We start from the raw sequence: 15,408 nt of genomic DNA, 5'->3' as shown, positions 1-15,408 counted from the left end.
AGCTTATAATGCAAATCATTACTTGCTCTTGCTACTAAGAGCCATTTTAATGTAATGGATTCATTTCAGACCCTCAAGAAAACCAAAGACTATGTCTTTTTATAAGTTTATGAGGAACTTTCAACTGGTCCCACCCAAGTTGAAGACGTAGATATATTTTTTCCTGCTTTTTAAGTTAAAAGTTGGAATTTATGCTGATGAACATTTTCCATCTTGACTAACACTTCCTGCCAGAGAAGTTTTTCTCTCAAGAAAACAGATATCAAGTGGACAAAAGGAGATTTCAAGCCTCTGTGATTTGATAGTAGTCACATTTTACATTCTTAAATTTAGAGCTGTAAAGAACCATATTGTTTTATTTTCCTTTTGTATATCTGCTGTTAGTCAATACCTGTGTAGTGACTGGCGCATAATAGTTGTTCAGTAAGTTTGCTGAATGAATAAATTTATGAAACTCACTATTTCCCTGACTGTAATTTTTTCTGATATATGAAAATGTAAAGATAAAGGAGTATTATTAACATTTTTCTTTTCAAAAATGTGAACAAAAAATTGTTAAAGTTCTATGTGGGTTTGACTCAGAATGACAGAAAAGTGTCCCCATTCTATGTCAGTTAACAAGAGAGGAATCTCTGACTCACATTTCTCTGCCTATTCAAATGAAAACTGTTTTAGGTAATGCTGTAATGTTTAAAACAAACAAAACCCCCCAAAGCTTAGATGTAGCACAAAATGAACCCTAAAAATTAATGACTTGGAAAATCCACAGAGTTAATCTCTTTTTTACATTCCAGATTTAAACTTTCTATGGCACACCCACCATTCAAGACCTTTAAAATTCTAAAGGGTAGCCATCTTCTGAAGTGGTGAGGGGACCAGGAGGTCACAAATCCTATCATTTGTTAAAGGGTGGGGATAGGAAAGTGCCAGTGTGGTCTCACCTACTAGAAATCGTGTTGATTTTTAATAATAATGCTGCAGAGGGCTGCTCTATGGAAGGTCGTTGATGGCCAAGAGGAATCCATGATGCAGGTGCAATGGCTACTATTGCTGTATTCCCCACTTCTTTCTTTAGTGAGCACCCCTCACATTTGTGTAGGGACTGTAGCTTTGGGGCAAAGTGGAACCTTGGAGTGATGTCATTCGGGGAGGGATAATCAAAAGATTGGAAGTAGCTTCAGAGTTGGGAGGCCCTGTGACTTTTATTGGCCCGAGCAGCTACTAGAGCTTCTCTTCATTGATTTGGGGCCTGCTCAAGATGATATACACGTTAAGGGAAGACTGTACTGGCAAATTCTTCTCTATTTTGAATATGGAGCCTTTCATCAATGACTGTGAGGGTATTATTTCAAGAGGAAAATGTGTGTTTATGTACCAAGGACATCCCCCGCTTCAGCTGAGCTGTCCTAGAAGACATTTGCATGTCGGCAGCATTTTCTCAGCAAGATGAGGAAAACTGGAAGGAGTTAAACCATAATAGAACCCCAAATAAGCTGACCCTTAAATCTAAATTCCATTTGTTTCAGACTAAAAATCCTCTTTTAAAGCACTCACTTGGCATGAAGATACTGATATTACTTCCAGTTTATATCCAAACAAGCATTTACATTTTTAGTGGGTTACAGGTTATCCTTCAACTTGTGTTTCTAATGAGAAACAGAGTCACAAAAGGAACAGTTCTTTACCAACTGTTCTATACCATGTCTGGAATAATGGTGACCCACTCTTTATCCAAGCATTCTCCTCTTGATTCCCAGTTAGATAGGAGTTGGAATTTCATCACCACCTTCATGCCAAAGTCAACTTTCTACGGTGAGAGGGTGATTATAAAATTGTGCTTAGAGCAAACAGTTGATAGAAACCAAAAACAGAGGTTGACTCAAATATCCTGTTGTCAGTGTACATCCAGTTTAGACATTATATAGAAGAACTAGGGGATATCACCCTAAGACTTAAAGATTTTGTGATAAGGAAAAAAATATGGTGGTCTATTTATTGATTTTTTTCATTCAGTCAGTAAACATTCACTGAGTGCTTACACCAGGCAAAGTACTAGGCATGGAGAAAAAGCAGTGCCTCTGACCTCAGAAACAATGTGTTTGGGGAAACAGTCATGTATATAGGCAGAGTTCAATGCCATGAGTGGAGTAACGTGAGCTCTGTGCAAAATGCAGCAGTATCCCACGGGAAGAAGCGTGTATATTTGGCAGGAGGAGAAAAAGTAATGCCCTGACTTCTGAAGGAAGAGCAGAGTTTGTCAGGCATTCCAGGTGGAGGAAGCAGCATGTGCAAAGGTCTGGAGGCAATGAGGAGCATACTGTGTTTAGGGAGTCATACTCAGTTTGTAGTCTCGAAGCAGAAAGTGTAAAGAGAGGGTTAGGAGTGAAACTGAAGGGGTGGTACTGGCTAAATGTTTTGAAGACCCTTGAAGGCCAGACTAAGAACTGTAGATTTATCTTGTAGCACATGGAAAGCCATAGAAAAAATTCAAACATAATCAGATGTGCATTTTAGAAAGACCATGTTGTCAGCAGACTGGACAATGGATTGGAAGTGGGGACAAATTGGCGACAGTGAGAATATATGGTGGTTGTTTTTACCTGCCTGCTTGGTATGAGTGCTAAAGAGAACTACCTTTCACTAAATAGATACAAATCCTCAAACCCTGGCAAGAATAAAGGCATAAAGATAGCTTCCAAAGAGGCATCTTTTAAAGAAAAATGACTATTGACACTGGGTAAAGGTCGTTGGTTAATTTTGTATGCCCTGTGTATACCTTTTAGGGTCAAGGATATGTTGCTCATTGTTTTACTTAGTTGTGTGATTGGCATCCATCTGAGCTGCCATTTCTGTTACTGTGTTGGAAGACTGGGTGGGGTTGTAGAATTTGTGCTACCAATTGTGTCTCTAGTTTAGCTTTACCTCCTAGTCTTCGTAAGACGTTGGGGGTGTCACTTTACCTCTTTGGGTCTCAGTTTTCTTAGTCATAAAGTGAGGGGCACAGCATAAGTTGTTTGTAATGCCACTTTATTTATATTGTTCTATGACTTGTGACTCTGTTTGCACTTACTAACCTCTCCTAATGTTTATTTCTTACTTCATCTGAATGTTTTTTCACAATTTTAAGAGAGACAGAAATGTTTGGAAGATAATTCCAGATGTGTTATTTAGGGCAAAATTCTATTTTTTTTGTTTGTTTGTTTTTTGTTTTTTTTTGCGGTATGCGTGCCTCTCACTGTTGTGGCCTCTCCCGTTGCGGAGCACAGGCTCCGGACACGCAGGCTCAGCGGCCATGGCTCACGGGCCCAGCCGCTCCGTGGCATGTGGGATCCTCCCGGACTGGGACAAGAACCCGTGTCTCCTGCATCGGCAGGCGGACTCTCAACCACTGCGCCACCAGGGAACCCCCAAAATTCTGTTTTTATTGCACTACTTTTAACACAATTAGCCTTCCTCCTGGAAGTAGCGGGATATTGGTAGCCGTTTTGAAACTGTGGCCTTTCTGCTCAAATGAGTCACTTTTTATCCTCATATGAACAAAAAGATGACTATTTAATCACTTTCAACGTCTACTAGGTTAAGTTGATAATTTAGCTCTAATTTTTAGGTTGTGGACTTTCCTTTCCAAAATGATTTGTTTCTCGGGTCAGATAATTGTATATTGTCAGAAAACTAATGTATGGATAAAATCGTGGCCCTTAAAATTATAGAAAATGTACTGCTTCTAATAATACTTTCCTTATTTTAAATTCCTCATTTCCTTGGAAACTTTCTGTTATTGCTCTTTTTTTTCACTTAAGGGCCTGTTTACATTAGTAATATATCTTCCAGAGCTCTGGGAGTTCATAGGGTTTGTACCTACAAAACAGCACAGCACTGTTTCTGTGCTTCAGAGACGTGCAGGGGTCCCAGGGCAAATCAAAATGTTTTTAAATGTATGACATGTGTGAAGTTGATGAAAATTCATGACTTCTCTCTGTCAGGGCTGCTTGAGTTTAAGTCATCAGAGAAAGGTGAGTGTAAAGAATTTTATTTAATACTTTAAATTCTGGAATCCTTCCCATTCCTTGTGATCCCACGTTTTAGTTCTGTTCTATTTAGTAGACTGATTACGAAAAAAAAAAAAATTAGCAGCATGCTCTAAATTGCTTTTCAGAATTTCCTGCTTAAACCGTCACTCAGATGTATAACTTTTAAAGAGGAATTGAAATGTGGTTTGAGAATGTAATCACGTACTATAGAACATGCAAAATACATGTGAAAGACCACACGAGTGCTGTTAATTTAACTGATTATACTTTATGCTTTAGAAATATTTTCAAATTTATCTTTTAAAATTGAAAAGAAAATATTGCAAGAAAATTTTAAGAGATAAAAAAAGCCAAAATGCTTTTGATATTGAGATCAGCTGTTTTTAAGTAAAAATCCATTCAAAGCAAAATAAAAGGCATTGTGTAGTGTGTGCTGGCTAAAACTGAGAACACAAGAGCATTGCAGTTAATTAGAACCAATCAACAGGATGCTTTGCAACATTTCTCACATCAGTGCACCATCTGATCTTCATAATACGAATTTCCCACAGCCTTGATGCAAAAAGGACTAGAAATAAATATTTGAGTCATTAAAATATATGATGTATTTCAATTGCTTTTTTCAATAATTATTTTTAGGTCATTGTTATGAAAGTAAGATTTTGAAAATCCCCACATGTTTTTCTATATGTTTTAGGGGGATAATCTTAGTTACATTTTTTTGGTTTTAATTTTATATGTGTTTGAACATGAGAAAAAAAATATCAAATTTTGAAAATAAAACTTAAAGCATGAATTTGAGTTTTTATATGATTTATGTATGATTACTGTACTTTTGAAAGATAACCGAGCTTTTCCTGGACTGTTGAGCCATTATATTTTAAGTGATTAATTACAAATAATGAAGTACTACATCATTAACAGGATACTGAACTAAGTTAATTGCATTAACATTTATATCATATATGTCTTAAAAGAATACACAATACTTAACACTATTATATTTCTACAGTTTATTCAATGCTTGGTTCTACTCAGAAGTTTTACTTTAGTTTCATTTATTATACATCAGGAATTGTTCTACGAGGGCAAAAATAGGGCTTTTGCCATATTTTCATGAAGTTCATAGTTTGTTCATTATAAACAACATTTGTTTTCCTTTTCTTTGCCCCCTGCATCCTATATTTGATTTTATTTTATAATGTTATTGTGTGTGTGTGTGTGTATGTGTGTGTGTGTGTGTGAGTGAGACAGATGCTTTGTTGTCTTCTCACATTAAAGGTAGAGCTCCCTCTGGGCCACTGAGGTGCTTCAAAACAGATTCATAAGATGGCTTGTTAAAAATGTTTAACTTGAATCAGAAATATATACATCTTGACAATAGCTTATAAGTTTTTCTCCCTTATAAAAGTTAATTTGTGAATGTCTAGCAGGTGCCTTTTTTAGAGGCAAAAATAGCTCTGAAACTGGTGCTATTAATAAGAGAATTGTCTTCCAAACGAGTAGATGATCCGGTCTCCTATATTTATAAAGTACAACTCGCTGACGGCAGTAATTTACTCTTCAGACTGCAGTCATCTCTTGCGGAAAAGAGACGTGCTTTAGAAGAAAACAAATACAGCCTGCTTTTGACCATTTTTGGGTTTTGTTTGTTTGTTTTGTTTTAATCTCTATGTTTTCTCCTATCATATCACACAAGATGTTTTTTTCTCTCTCTGCTCCCCAAAAAAGCTTTCTGCTGAATATTTTCTTTGTTGAGCACTCATTGTATATTTCTGTAGAAAGAAAAAAATAATAGTTTCAAAGAACTATCTTCTCTTCAGAACCAAACTTTTTTCTTTGTACTCTTCTTGTCACAGATTTGATCTACTTCATTGCAGGAGGGTGTCTCTTAGCTGGGTTCTCTCTAGGAAATTTACTCTTTCTATTGCTTTACGGAGACAAATAGCTTTAATGGCAAATACTTTAGAATGCTCATCTTACAAGTACAGAAAAGACTGTTAGGATGTAAATTTTTTTTCTGACTATAGAGCCTATTAAATGCATAGTAATATTTGTAACATTAAAAAAATCTGATCCATTTGCCTGTCAGGATTGGAGCAGTTGCTACAAATGTTCACTGCTCCATGAAAAGCAGTTTCAATAAATAACAGCCTGAAATGGGCTGTGTTGCAGTTAGTTTGGTTTATAGGAATTAGAGTAATAATGCTCTAAAATTCATATTAAAATAACTCTGCGTATCTCTAACATCACTATTTTTAAAAGAAAACAATTTAAATAGAAAAGTCATTTGATAAAAATAATTGGTTCGCGTAAAATGGGACTCACATTCTTCTGCCAGATAATGATTCAGCAGCTACTCTAACTTCAGTGGTACTTCATTAGATGCAATTCTCATTCATCTTGAAGTCTTAAGAAAAAAGCCACGTTCTTTATTTTTAAAAATTATTTTTAAAGAAGTAAACAAATGCAGGAGAATGGAATAAAATCTCTTTACTTGCTGTTATTCAATTCTTTAAACATTTTCCTAGGGGACAGGAATGTCATATGTTTAGTTTCAGGACAAAGACACCTTTTTAAATGAAGAGCTTAAAGAAAATCTATAAAGAAGTTCGTTTAATAGAAAGTAGGCTAACTAAGCTTTTGGTTATAAAAATTATCTACATTACAGATTAGAAAATAACTAATATCTAATGAACTTTAGAACTAATATAAAGTTAATCTTTAATAAAGAACATTCTTAAAAAAAATAAAAGCAATTGCAAGCAACTTCTGGAGTTCATTTTGGGTAACATGTCCAGGGGGCACATTTACTGTTTTTCTATGGTTTTCTATGGTAGAGCTGATTTAATTTGGGAGTTAAGAAAACCTATGTAACTTCAGAATGTTTTCAGGTAGTTGTTTTATGCTGGACTGGTTTTATGAAGGACTAGTTTTATGCAATTAAAAACAAAAACAAAAACCTTAGAGTCATATAACATTAATTAACTCATTTATCAGTTATGGATTATTATTACTGCTATTATTATTTTGCTTGAAAAATGACCAAGCCAGGAATTTCACGTTCCTAGCAATGGTTTAAAGTTCTTTTGATAGGTTAGCAGTTAATTAAAAGCCCCTTACATATGCTTCATTAATATTCATATTTATATTTTGAGACTCAAATGAATTTAAAAATTTAAGATCATTAAATGATTTTAGCTGCATGTTGTGTTAAGGCAAAAAAAAATCTATTGTAAACTGATTGAGTTCATTTAAGAGAGTGTTTACTCTTATGTTGCTTTTTAATGGAAAGTTGCTAAATGTAAAAACATTTGTTAAAATGTTTTATTTTTTAATGAAAACAATTCCATAGATATTAATAAATCTTCCCTTTCTTGACTTTCTATCAATTTTTAATTTATTTTAAAATAAAAATATTTATCTTCAAAGGAATGAGTAAATATATTTAGAACTCAAATTCACTTTAATGAAAGAGAGTTTAAAATCTCCAACAGGATAGTGAACTATTTACTTGGCTTCAGTTTGTCTGTCATGTACATGATTTGACAGAACTAGCTAGTGAAAACTAACTAACCAAAACCAGAAATCAACTGAGAGGATAGTCAAGAAGGAAAAAGGAAGACTTGCAGGAAATGATATTTTCCCATCAGTGGATAGGCATGCATACATTAAAGGCATAAAAGGCAGCATGGGGAGAAACAAAAGCTGTATACCGAGGATTCTGCAAGTCTGAATTAACCAAATGGAAAAAAAAATGAAATCATTCTGCTTAAACTTGTTCACTAATAAAAGGAGAATCGCTTTTGTTAAATATGCTTGGTGTGATTATCAAGCAAAATTTTTTTCTCCCAGACATCTATGAATAAAACATGTGTTTGAGCATTAGGTAAACAAACAATAAATGGATGAGTTCAGTTGCAACATAATAACATTTTATTTAGAAAACATATATAATCATATTTGTATTGGCAATCCAAATTTAATGACTTCTTTCAGTAAAATTAAAGTGCCTCACAAATAGCATCTTATGCATAAGGATTGCTTATTCTTTGCCCATTTTCTCTATTTTTCCAAAGAAACAGATTTTTAAGGTCTCTGCTGAACCATACATAAACTAGATGAAGCACGATTTCTCAGAAAAAAAATTTCCTTTGGATCATCTTAATTTTAGGTTACAGATGTTGTAAAAATAAATTTTAAAATACATTTTTAGGGCAGAGAGAGAAAATGTTCTCAAGTCTAGTGTGGTTTGGGCTGATTTGAAAAAGGCTGTGTGTATAGCTGAACCACAGTCTTTGGCTTATTAGCCATTTCATTAACACAACATCTTCTGTAAACTATGAATGAGAAGAAACCATTTACAATAAGGAAAGCAAACAACAGAATGAATTTCCTGTGTTGGTGTTTTATAAGACTGTTAAACAGAAAATGGAGGGAAGAACTCTCTTTAGACGATATCACTTAATTAAGTAAAGCATCCTAATCAGAGTCCCCTCCAATTGTAATGACTGTAGGGTGTCAAGTACATTTCTCTCTATATTAGAGTATCTAACTGCAATGATTTATTGATATTTATTTTAGAAGTACAACACAAAAGCAATAAAACAGGAAAAGCAGGGAGAAGGGAACATGCTATTGCTTACTGCAGGTACAATCAGAGCACTTCAACAAAATTCCTGATTTTCTTGTGGAAGGTTTTCTTTTCGAAAATAAGAGCACATTTTTAGATGAGAATATTCCTTTCCCGCGTTTGACTTTTTCAAATATTCACTGTGACGTTCCTTTGTCCATTGGGTGAATCATTGATTAACTTTCTTCACTGCAAGAATCACCACAAATGAGTGGATGAGCACCTGCTGTTTTCTGCAGTGACATTACTGGATTGCATTTTACACTGATTTTAGTCTTAAAATACAGCTTCTCTGTATGGGAGAGAGATTTGAGGCAGGAGAGTCAATACACTGTATAGTCAGACAGACATTGGCTGCCCTCCAAGCTGCACACAGCATAAACCTGTTTATCTGCCACATTTCACAAATCTCAAAAACATATGAATAATCAGGCAAGCAACTGGATAAGTGATTCACACTAGGGAATCTAACCAATATTCTGATGAGAGGGTTCTATGATGCTAAGACTTTGGGGCAAATAGACTTGTATTATAGAAACTGCACATAATAAACGTGATTAGTGGTTCAAAGGAGAAAACACTGTATACCAAAACGAATTTGGAGAGGCATTCCCAACTCTGTGGACTTTGGTTGGATATTTATGTGCAAGTTATCTGGCTAATTGAGTTCAAAAATATACTTTCACCCATATCATTTCAAAAATTGGGGCAATGTGCATTTGGACTTAATATTAGTTGACAAGATAATTCAGTTCTAGATTCCTGGATCTAAATATTGGAGGCCAGTGCCTTAAAAACACAAAATACAACAACATATATTTAAAATTACCAAACATGCTTAGAACCTATTTACTTTGTGGAAGCAAACATTTCTTAAACAGTTACACTCATTTTTGCAATTGAGGATTAATTGCTTGGTAATAAGTGAATTAGGCAAATAAAGGTACAATTATTCATACATTTACTGCTTTCTTTATTTTTCTCTTAATTTCTGTTACTTCTTCCTCAATTGCTGGTCTTTTAACCTCTCTTTTCCTTATCTCAAGCGTTATTGTGCTTTAGCATTCAGTCGTAAAATGGAAGTTCTCAAAAGTTTTGGGGCTAACCTCAAAAGTATGCTTTGGTTCTGAAGATCTCTTAAGATTGTTTATGAATTTCAGGCTTGGATTACTTCCATAAACAAGACCCGGTTATAATTACAGCAAGATAAATTGTCTATTTGCTTGGTATGTTTGTCTATTAGCTTCTAGTCTAGACCTACCATCTTAGTACCAAGAGAATGTAGGTTTCTCTACATTTGCAAACACAGAATACTATTCCAGAGAGAAAAGGAATCATATAAGGCATTAAAATTAATGTTGTATACCCCACAACTTTTTTTTTTCTGTGTTGCAGAGAGAAAGGCATTGCTAAAACTTTTGACACTGGAAAACTTGGTTAGATTAGTAACCAAAGATATCATCATTTTAGCAACAGGAAATCTTGGAAAAGGTAGGTGACTCTGAAATTGATGTTCCAAATGAAATTTTGCTACTTTCAAACTTCTTGATTAAAGCCTTGCCTCAAGGGAACCTATACTTCGGTCTACTGCCAATTGTATTGCCAATTTTTTTTCTTGCTTTGACATTTTCTCTTTTCCTTGCTTCTTGTCTCAGGTTTTCTTTCTTCAGAATCAGACACATTAACTGACTGAGTGGCTCAGCTGATCAGGATTCGAAAACCTAAAATCAGAATCTACCACTTGGTTTAAGTCTGCCCTGAGCAATCTATTCTTTAGCAACAGGACACTTGCATAATATAGGAGCATCTTTTCTTCTTCACTTCTCCCTGATCTTGTAAAATGTGATATAATTTTTTTCATAATTTTTAAAGTCTACTTCATGTGAAATCTTGCTGCAAATACAATATAAATACTAAAATGCATTCCTTGAAAGATGTGTGCAGGTAAGTGTCAAGTGTAAGTTTGGGGATGGTCAAGAGTGATATTAAAATTATCGATAACCTCATCAACAGTCTGAAGGCTCAACACACTGATTTTTATAATCACAGGAAATTTTATTAACCTCTCTGCATGAGTTGGGTTTTGAGTGTATGTCCATAAAGTTGCAGTAGCGTTTGTGATCCACAAGATCAACCATAGCTCTTCCCTCAGCCATAAGGAACTCTTTTGGAGGATCTTTAAAGTGGTGGTTATTCACTATAACCAAAATGTCAAAAATAATCACTAAACACCATATAATCTATACACCATAGAAACCTAAGAAATAATAGATTGGCTGTGAGTGAACTTTTTAATTATAAAAGCAATACAAACAGGATATAAAGTTAAAAAACCTTCCTTTCTTTTCCCCTAGCCCCTCAATCCCATATATATATATATAAATTTTTTTTGGCCACGCTGGCATCTTGTGGGATCTTAGTTCCGCGACCAGGGATTGAACCCGGCCCCAGGAGTGAAAACGCTGATTCCTAACCACTGGACCACTAGGGAACTCCCTCTCATATATTTTAACAGACATTTTTATTCATAAGCAAGTGCATCCTCTTTTAAATCTCAAATAACATCACACATATACTTACTATTTGAAACTTATTTTTATTCACTTAGCAATATATTTTGGCTACATATTGCCTTATACATGGGTCTATTTCATTCTTCTAGCAGCTGCACAGGGTATCAGATAATAAGATAGTATGGATATAATGATCCCCATATTGATTAATATTTAGAGTTTTTAAGACTTTTTGCTTTTTCAAATAATACTGCAACAAACATGTATTTTGTGTACTTTTATAAATGTATTTGTAGAATTAATTGCTTGAAGTGAAATTGCTAGGTAAAAACACAGTTACAGTTTTTGAATGATACTGTCATATTATTGATACAACAAAAGAGGTTGTATCAATTTACTTTACGATTGAGAGGCAGGTATTTCAACAGGCGCTGAGGTGAGTTCTGTGTGTGACACATCCGCCTGCTATTCTATCTCTTCAGGCTTGGCTTAACATAGTTCAGTGGCATCTGGGGTGATTTCTGATGGCCTAGTGGAGAAAGAGAACCCTTCTGTGGCCTATGTGCTAGGGTAGCAGCGATGGCTGGATGGGGGCAGCCCTGGGACGGTGAGGGAACCAGCTGGGAAGTACAGCTGCCTCAGTTTAGGACCGGGTCTGAGTTTTCACCATGACTTGCTAGCAGCCTTCCTGGCAAATGTGAGGGCTGCAGAGCAGATCAGGAGTCATTCCCACAGGCTATTATGAGAATGGAGATGGAGGAGAATTAGGACCATGTGAGACACACACACACACACACACACACACACACACACACATACACATTCTCGCACAACCTCTCTTTCTGCTCAGATTCTTTTTTTTTAAATTATTTTTTATTGGAGTATAGTTTCTTTATCTGCTCAGATTCTTATCCAGGTGTGTGGTTAACCTTTTTTTCCCAACTTGGGCCAGGCTTCTAAGGAAGTGCTGTTCTCAGTCACTCATGGCTGATCTTCATCAGGTAGGAGTCCTCCAGGCTTCCTCTCCATTTTACTATTCAGCTTCTCTGTGTTCAAAAAACCCAGAACATTTACATGACATGTCCCAATCACTGGATTTGAAGAGACATCCTCATCCTTGAAACTTCTACTCCTTATTCAATATTTTCGTTTGGCCTGGTTATCTCATGAGTCCCATTTTTATCCTTAAATAGAAACTTGGAAGTGCCTCTTAATTTACACCCTAGATTTCAGCCTTTTAAGTTGAGGGTTACTTTAAATCTTCTCAAGGTTATAGTCACACAAGGAAGTTTAGTTTGTATTCAGCATTAACATGCTAGGTGCTATGTAGGGGCTGTGGATGCAAAGATGAATGAAACAGAGTTCATGCCTTCCAGAACCTCATAAAATAGTGAAGAGACAGCACAAACTAAAGTACAGGCTACTCTTTGATAAGTGTTAAGCCTGAGGTATTTAATAAAAGTTCTATGAAGTCCCACTTCTGGAAATGCATCCTACAGATATATCTGTATATGTACAAAAGGACACGTAGACCAATTGTTCACTGCAGTGTTGTTTGTGATGTTAAGGAACATTTTGAGTGTCTGTCGACAAGGACACTTTACGTGGTTTTAATAAACGCTCTCTATGTATTGATAGGAAGTGATCTCTAGGATATATTTCTCTATGAAAGAAGCAAGCTGCAGAACATGTATAGTATATGTTGCCTTTTGTATATGAAATATAGGAAAATGAGATAGGAAATATAGGAAAATTAATGTTTGCTTGTATATGCATAAAAACATTGTAAGACCCCAAAAGAAACGAATGCAAGTGCTCACCTCTAGGGGGCATCAGGGATTAGTAGGGTGGATGGGAAAAGGGGGTGAAGCACAGCTTCTCAATGCATGCCTTTTTATGTCATTTTAGTTTTTGAACAATGTGAATGTATTGTCTATTCAAAAATTATATTAAGTAAATTTACACTGTAAGATAAAACTCCCCCCTCTCAAAGCTCTGTATTCTCTGAGGTATTTGGGAGTGCTTAGCTGCATTGATTTGGGATAAAGATCATTACATGGGACTGGACAAGGAGACTGAACAAGAGAAAGAAGCCTTTTTAGAGACCACTGAGTTTTTCATACTATAGTCTTAGACCCACTATCTCACTGAAATTATTTTCAGCAGAGCTAGGAGGAAGGTTCTCTGCAAAGTTCTCAGAGATAAGATTTCTTATAAACAGGACATATGTAAGACATGGAGTAGATTTCATTCTTTAAACGTCCTATAGGCCAGGCAGTTCAGAGTGGCCACCTCAGGTTTCCCATGATGGCTTTGTAAGAAAGGCATGATTTGCCCATATCTTGAGTTGACCTGCTTAAGTCATGAAATTGAGCAATGTGGAAATTTTCTTCTTTAACTTTTAAATAAAGGTCTTATGCAGAAATGCTACTTTTCTTTGACAAGGATGTGTTCCCTAAATTTCTCAGAACACCACATTAAGGTGATTTGGGGAAAAATAATAGGATAGAATTAGGTCTTGAGAATTCTTTGGTCACTTCCATGAACTGAGATTATGAGGTTATGAAAAAAGGAGGTAGAGAATAAATAGCTTGTGAGAAAAAAATGTTGATGATAATTTCATAATAATAAAAGACAGTGTTAGGAGATTGTTGAAGAGTGATATAAGCATCACACAAACCACACAGGGACAGAAAAGACTGCTGGTGGATGAGGGGGATTTTACTTCCTTGTATGTTTCTGCACTGAATCTCCTCACTACTACTTCTACTACTACTACTACTACTACTACTACAGCTGCTACTGCTGCTGCTGCTCCTACCTTTTCAGCTCATTTTAGCCATTTTTATCCATAGGACTACACCCAAGTGATAAGCCCTGGTTACCCAGGGAGCTAGTGGCAAGGCTGGAAACATGGAGGAGGGTGAGCATGAAGGTAGGTGACTCAGCACTTTCCATTCACCAGTTTATTTAATCGCTCCCCCGACCCATATCATTTAGTCTCTCAGTTGGTCTCAAATCAGTCCTGTGGTAAAGGATCTGAATAATCCTGGTGACCTGGGAACAAGGCTTCCAGATATGATAAAGTGACCATATAATGTATTCAGCCTAAACCTAGTATCAGGTTCTTTTTCAAAGTACTAGTGACTCACCATTTTTATGCGATTCCCACACAAATGTGAACACGTTAAGCAGCTATTGCCAGCAATCAGGGCTACTTGTTACATAGCATCAGTAAGAGGGACTCAGGTGAGAAACAACTTTGATTATAGGTATTTAGCCCAAATGTACATCAGTTGTAACTCCGTAAATGTGTTTCTTTTAGCAGCTAATTGAAATACTTTATCAGTGAAAGTCTTGACACGACAGTTATACAAACACACATGTAAGAACATGGGGAAATTAAATAAGACTTACAATATACACTTTAACAAAACGATGCTTAATTTGTACTCCCTTTGTAATTTTCACTAAATATTGTGGTGAGTATTTCTTACTTGAGATCCTAAGTATATGGGCATTTATTACACACAATATGAAAATACTTCAGGAGGTTTGTGATTAACGCCATGGTATTCAGGCACAGTTTACAGAGACTTTCAATCAAAGACAAAAGGCCCAAGAGGATGAGGAAACACACAAAATAGATGTATATATACAACCAAGGACTTAATTCAGATGTCTCATATCAGCTCAGCTCTAGCTCTTGGCTTATCAGGAATGTCTCCAAACAAGCATTCTCTGCACCTGGCCCAAGGCTGCCCTAGGGAATCAGCGCCTGGGTAGGGTGCCTAGATAAATACAAGATGCCCAGTTACATTTAATTTCAGGTAAACAATGAATAATTTTTAGTATAAATATGTCCCAAACATTGCATGCGACATACTTAGGCAGACATATGCTGTAGCTCTGATGTGCTTACTCTCTGAGGCAAGATGCCTCACAGGTTTGAAACCCCCAAATCCAGAACTTCAATCTAGCACCATAGTCTTGGTTCTCTTATTGTGTACTTCCCTCACCCTCTATTGCCTAACCTTGCATCTTCCTAGTAGAACATTTTGTTCATACTGCATATTTTCAAAGAATTTTTTAAACATTAGTGATTGGAGAGAGACATCGTTGCCTTCCCACCAGTTGTACTACAGAGAAAACACTAAAACCTACTTTCTTTTCTCTCTCTGTCTGCCAATTTTGATTTTTCAAAGGCAAGTCCTTAAGGTTTAGTGCTAGA

Source organism: Hyperoodon ampullatus (assembly GCF_949752795.1).
Source record: "Hyperoodon ampullatus genome assembly, chromosome: 3".
NCBI lineage: Eukaryota > Metazoa > Chordata > Mammalia > Artiodactyla > Ziphiidae > Hyperoodon > Hyperoodon ampullatus.
This window is presented reverse-complemented; position numbering follows the sequence as displayed.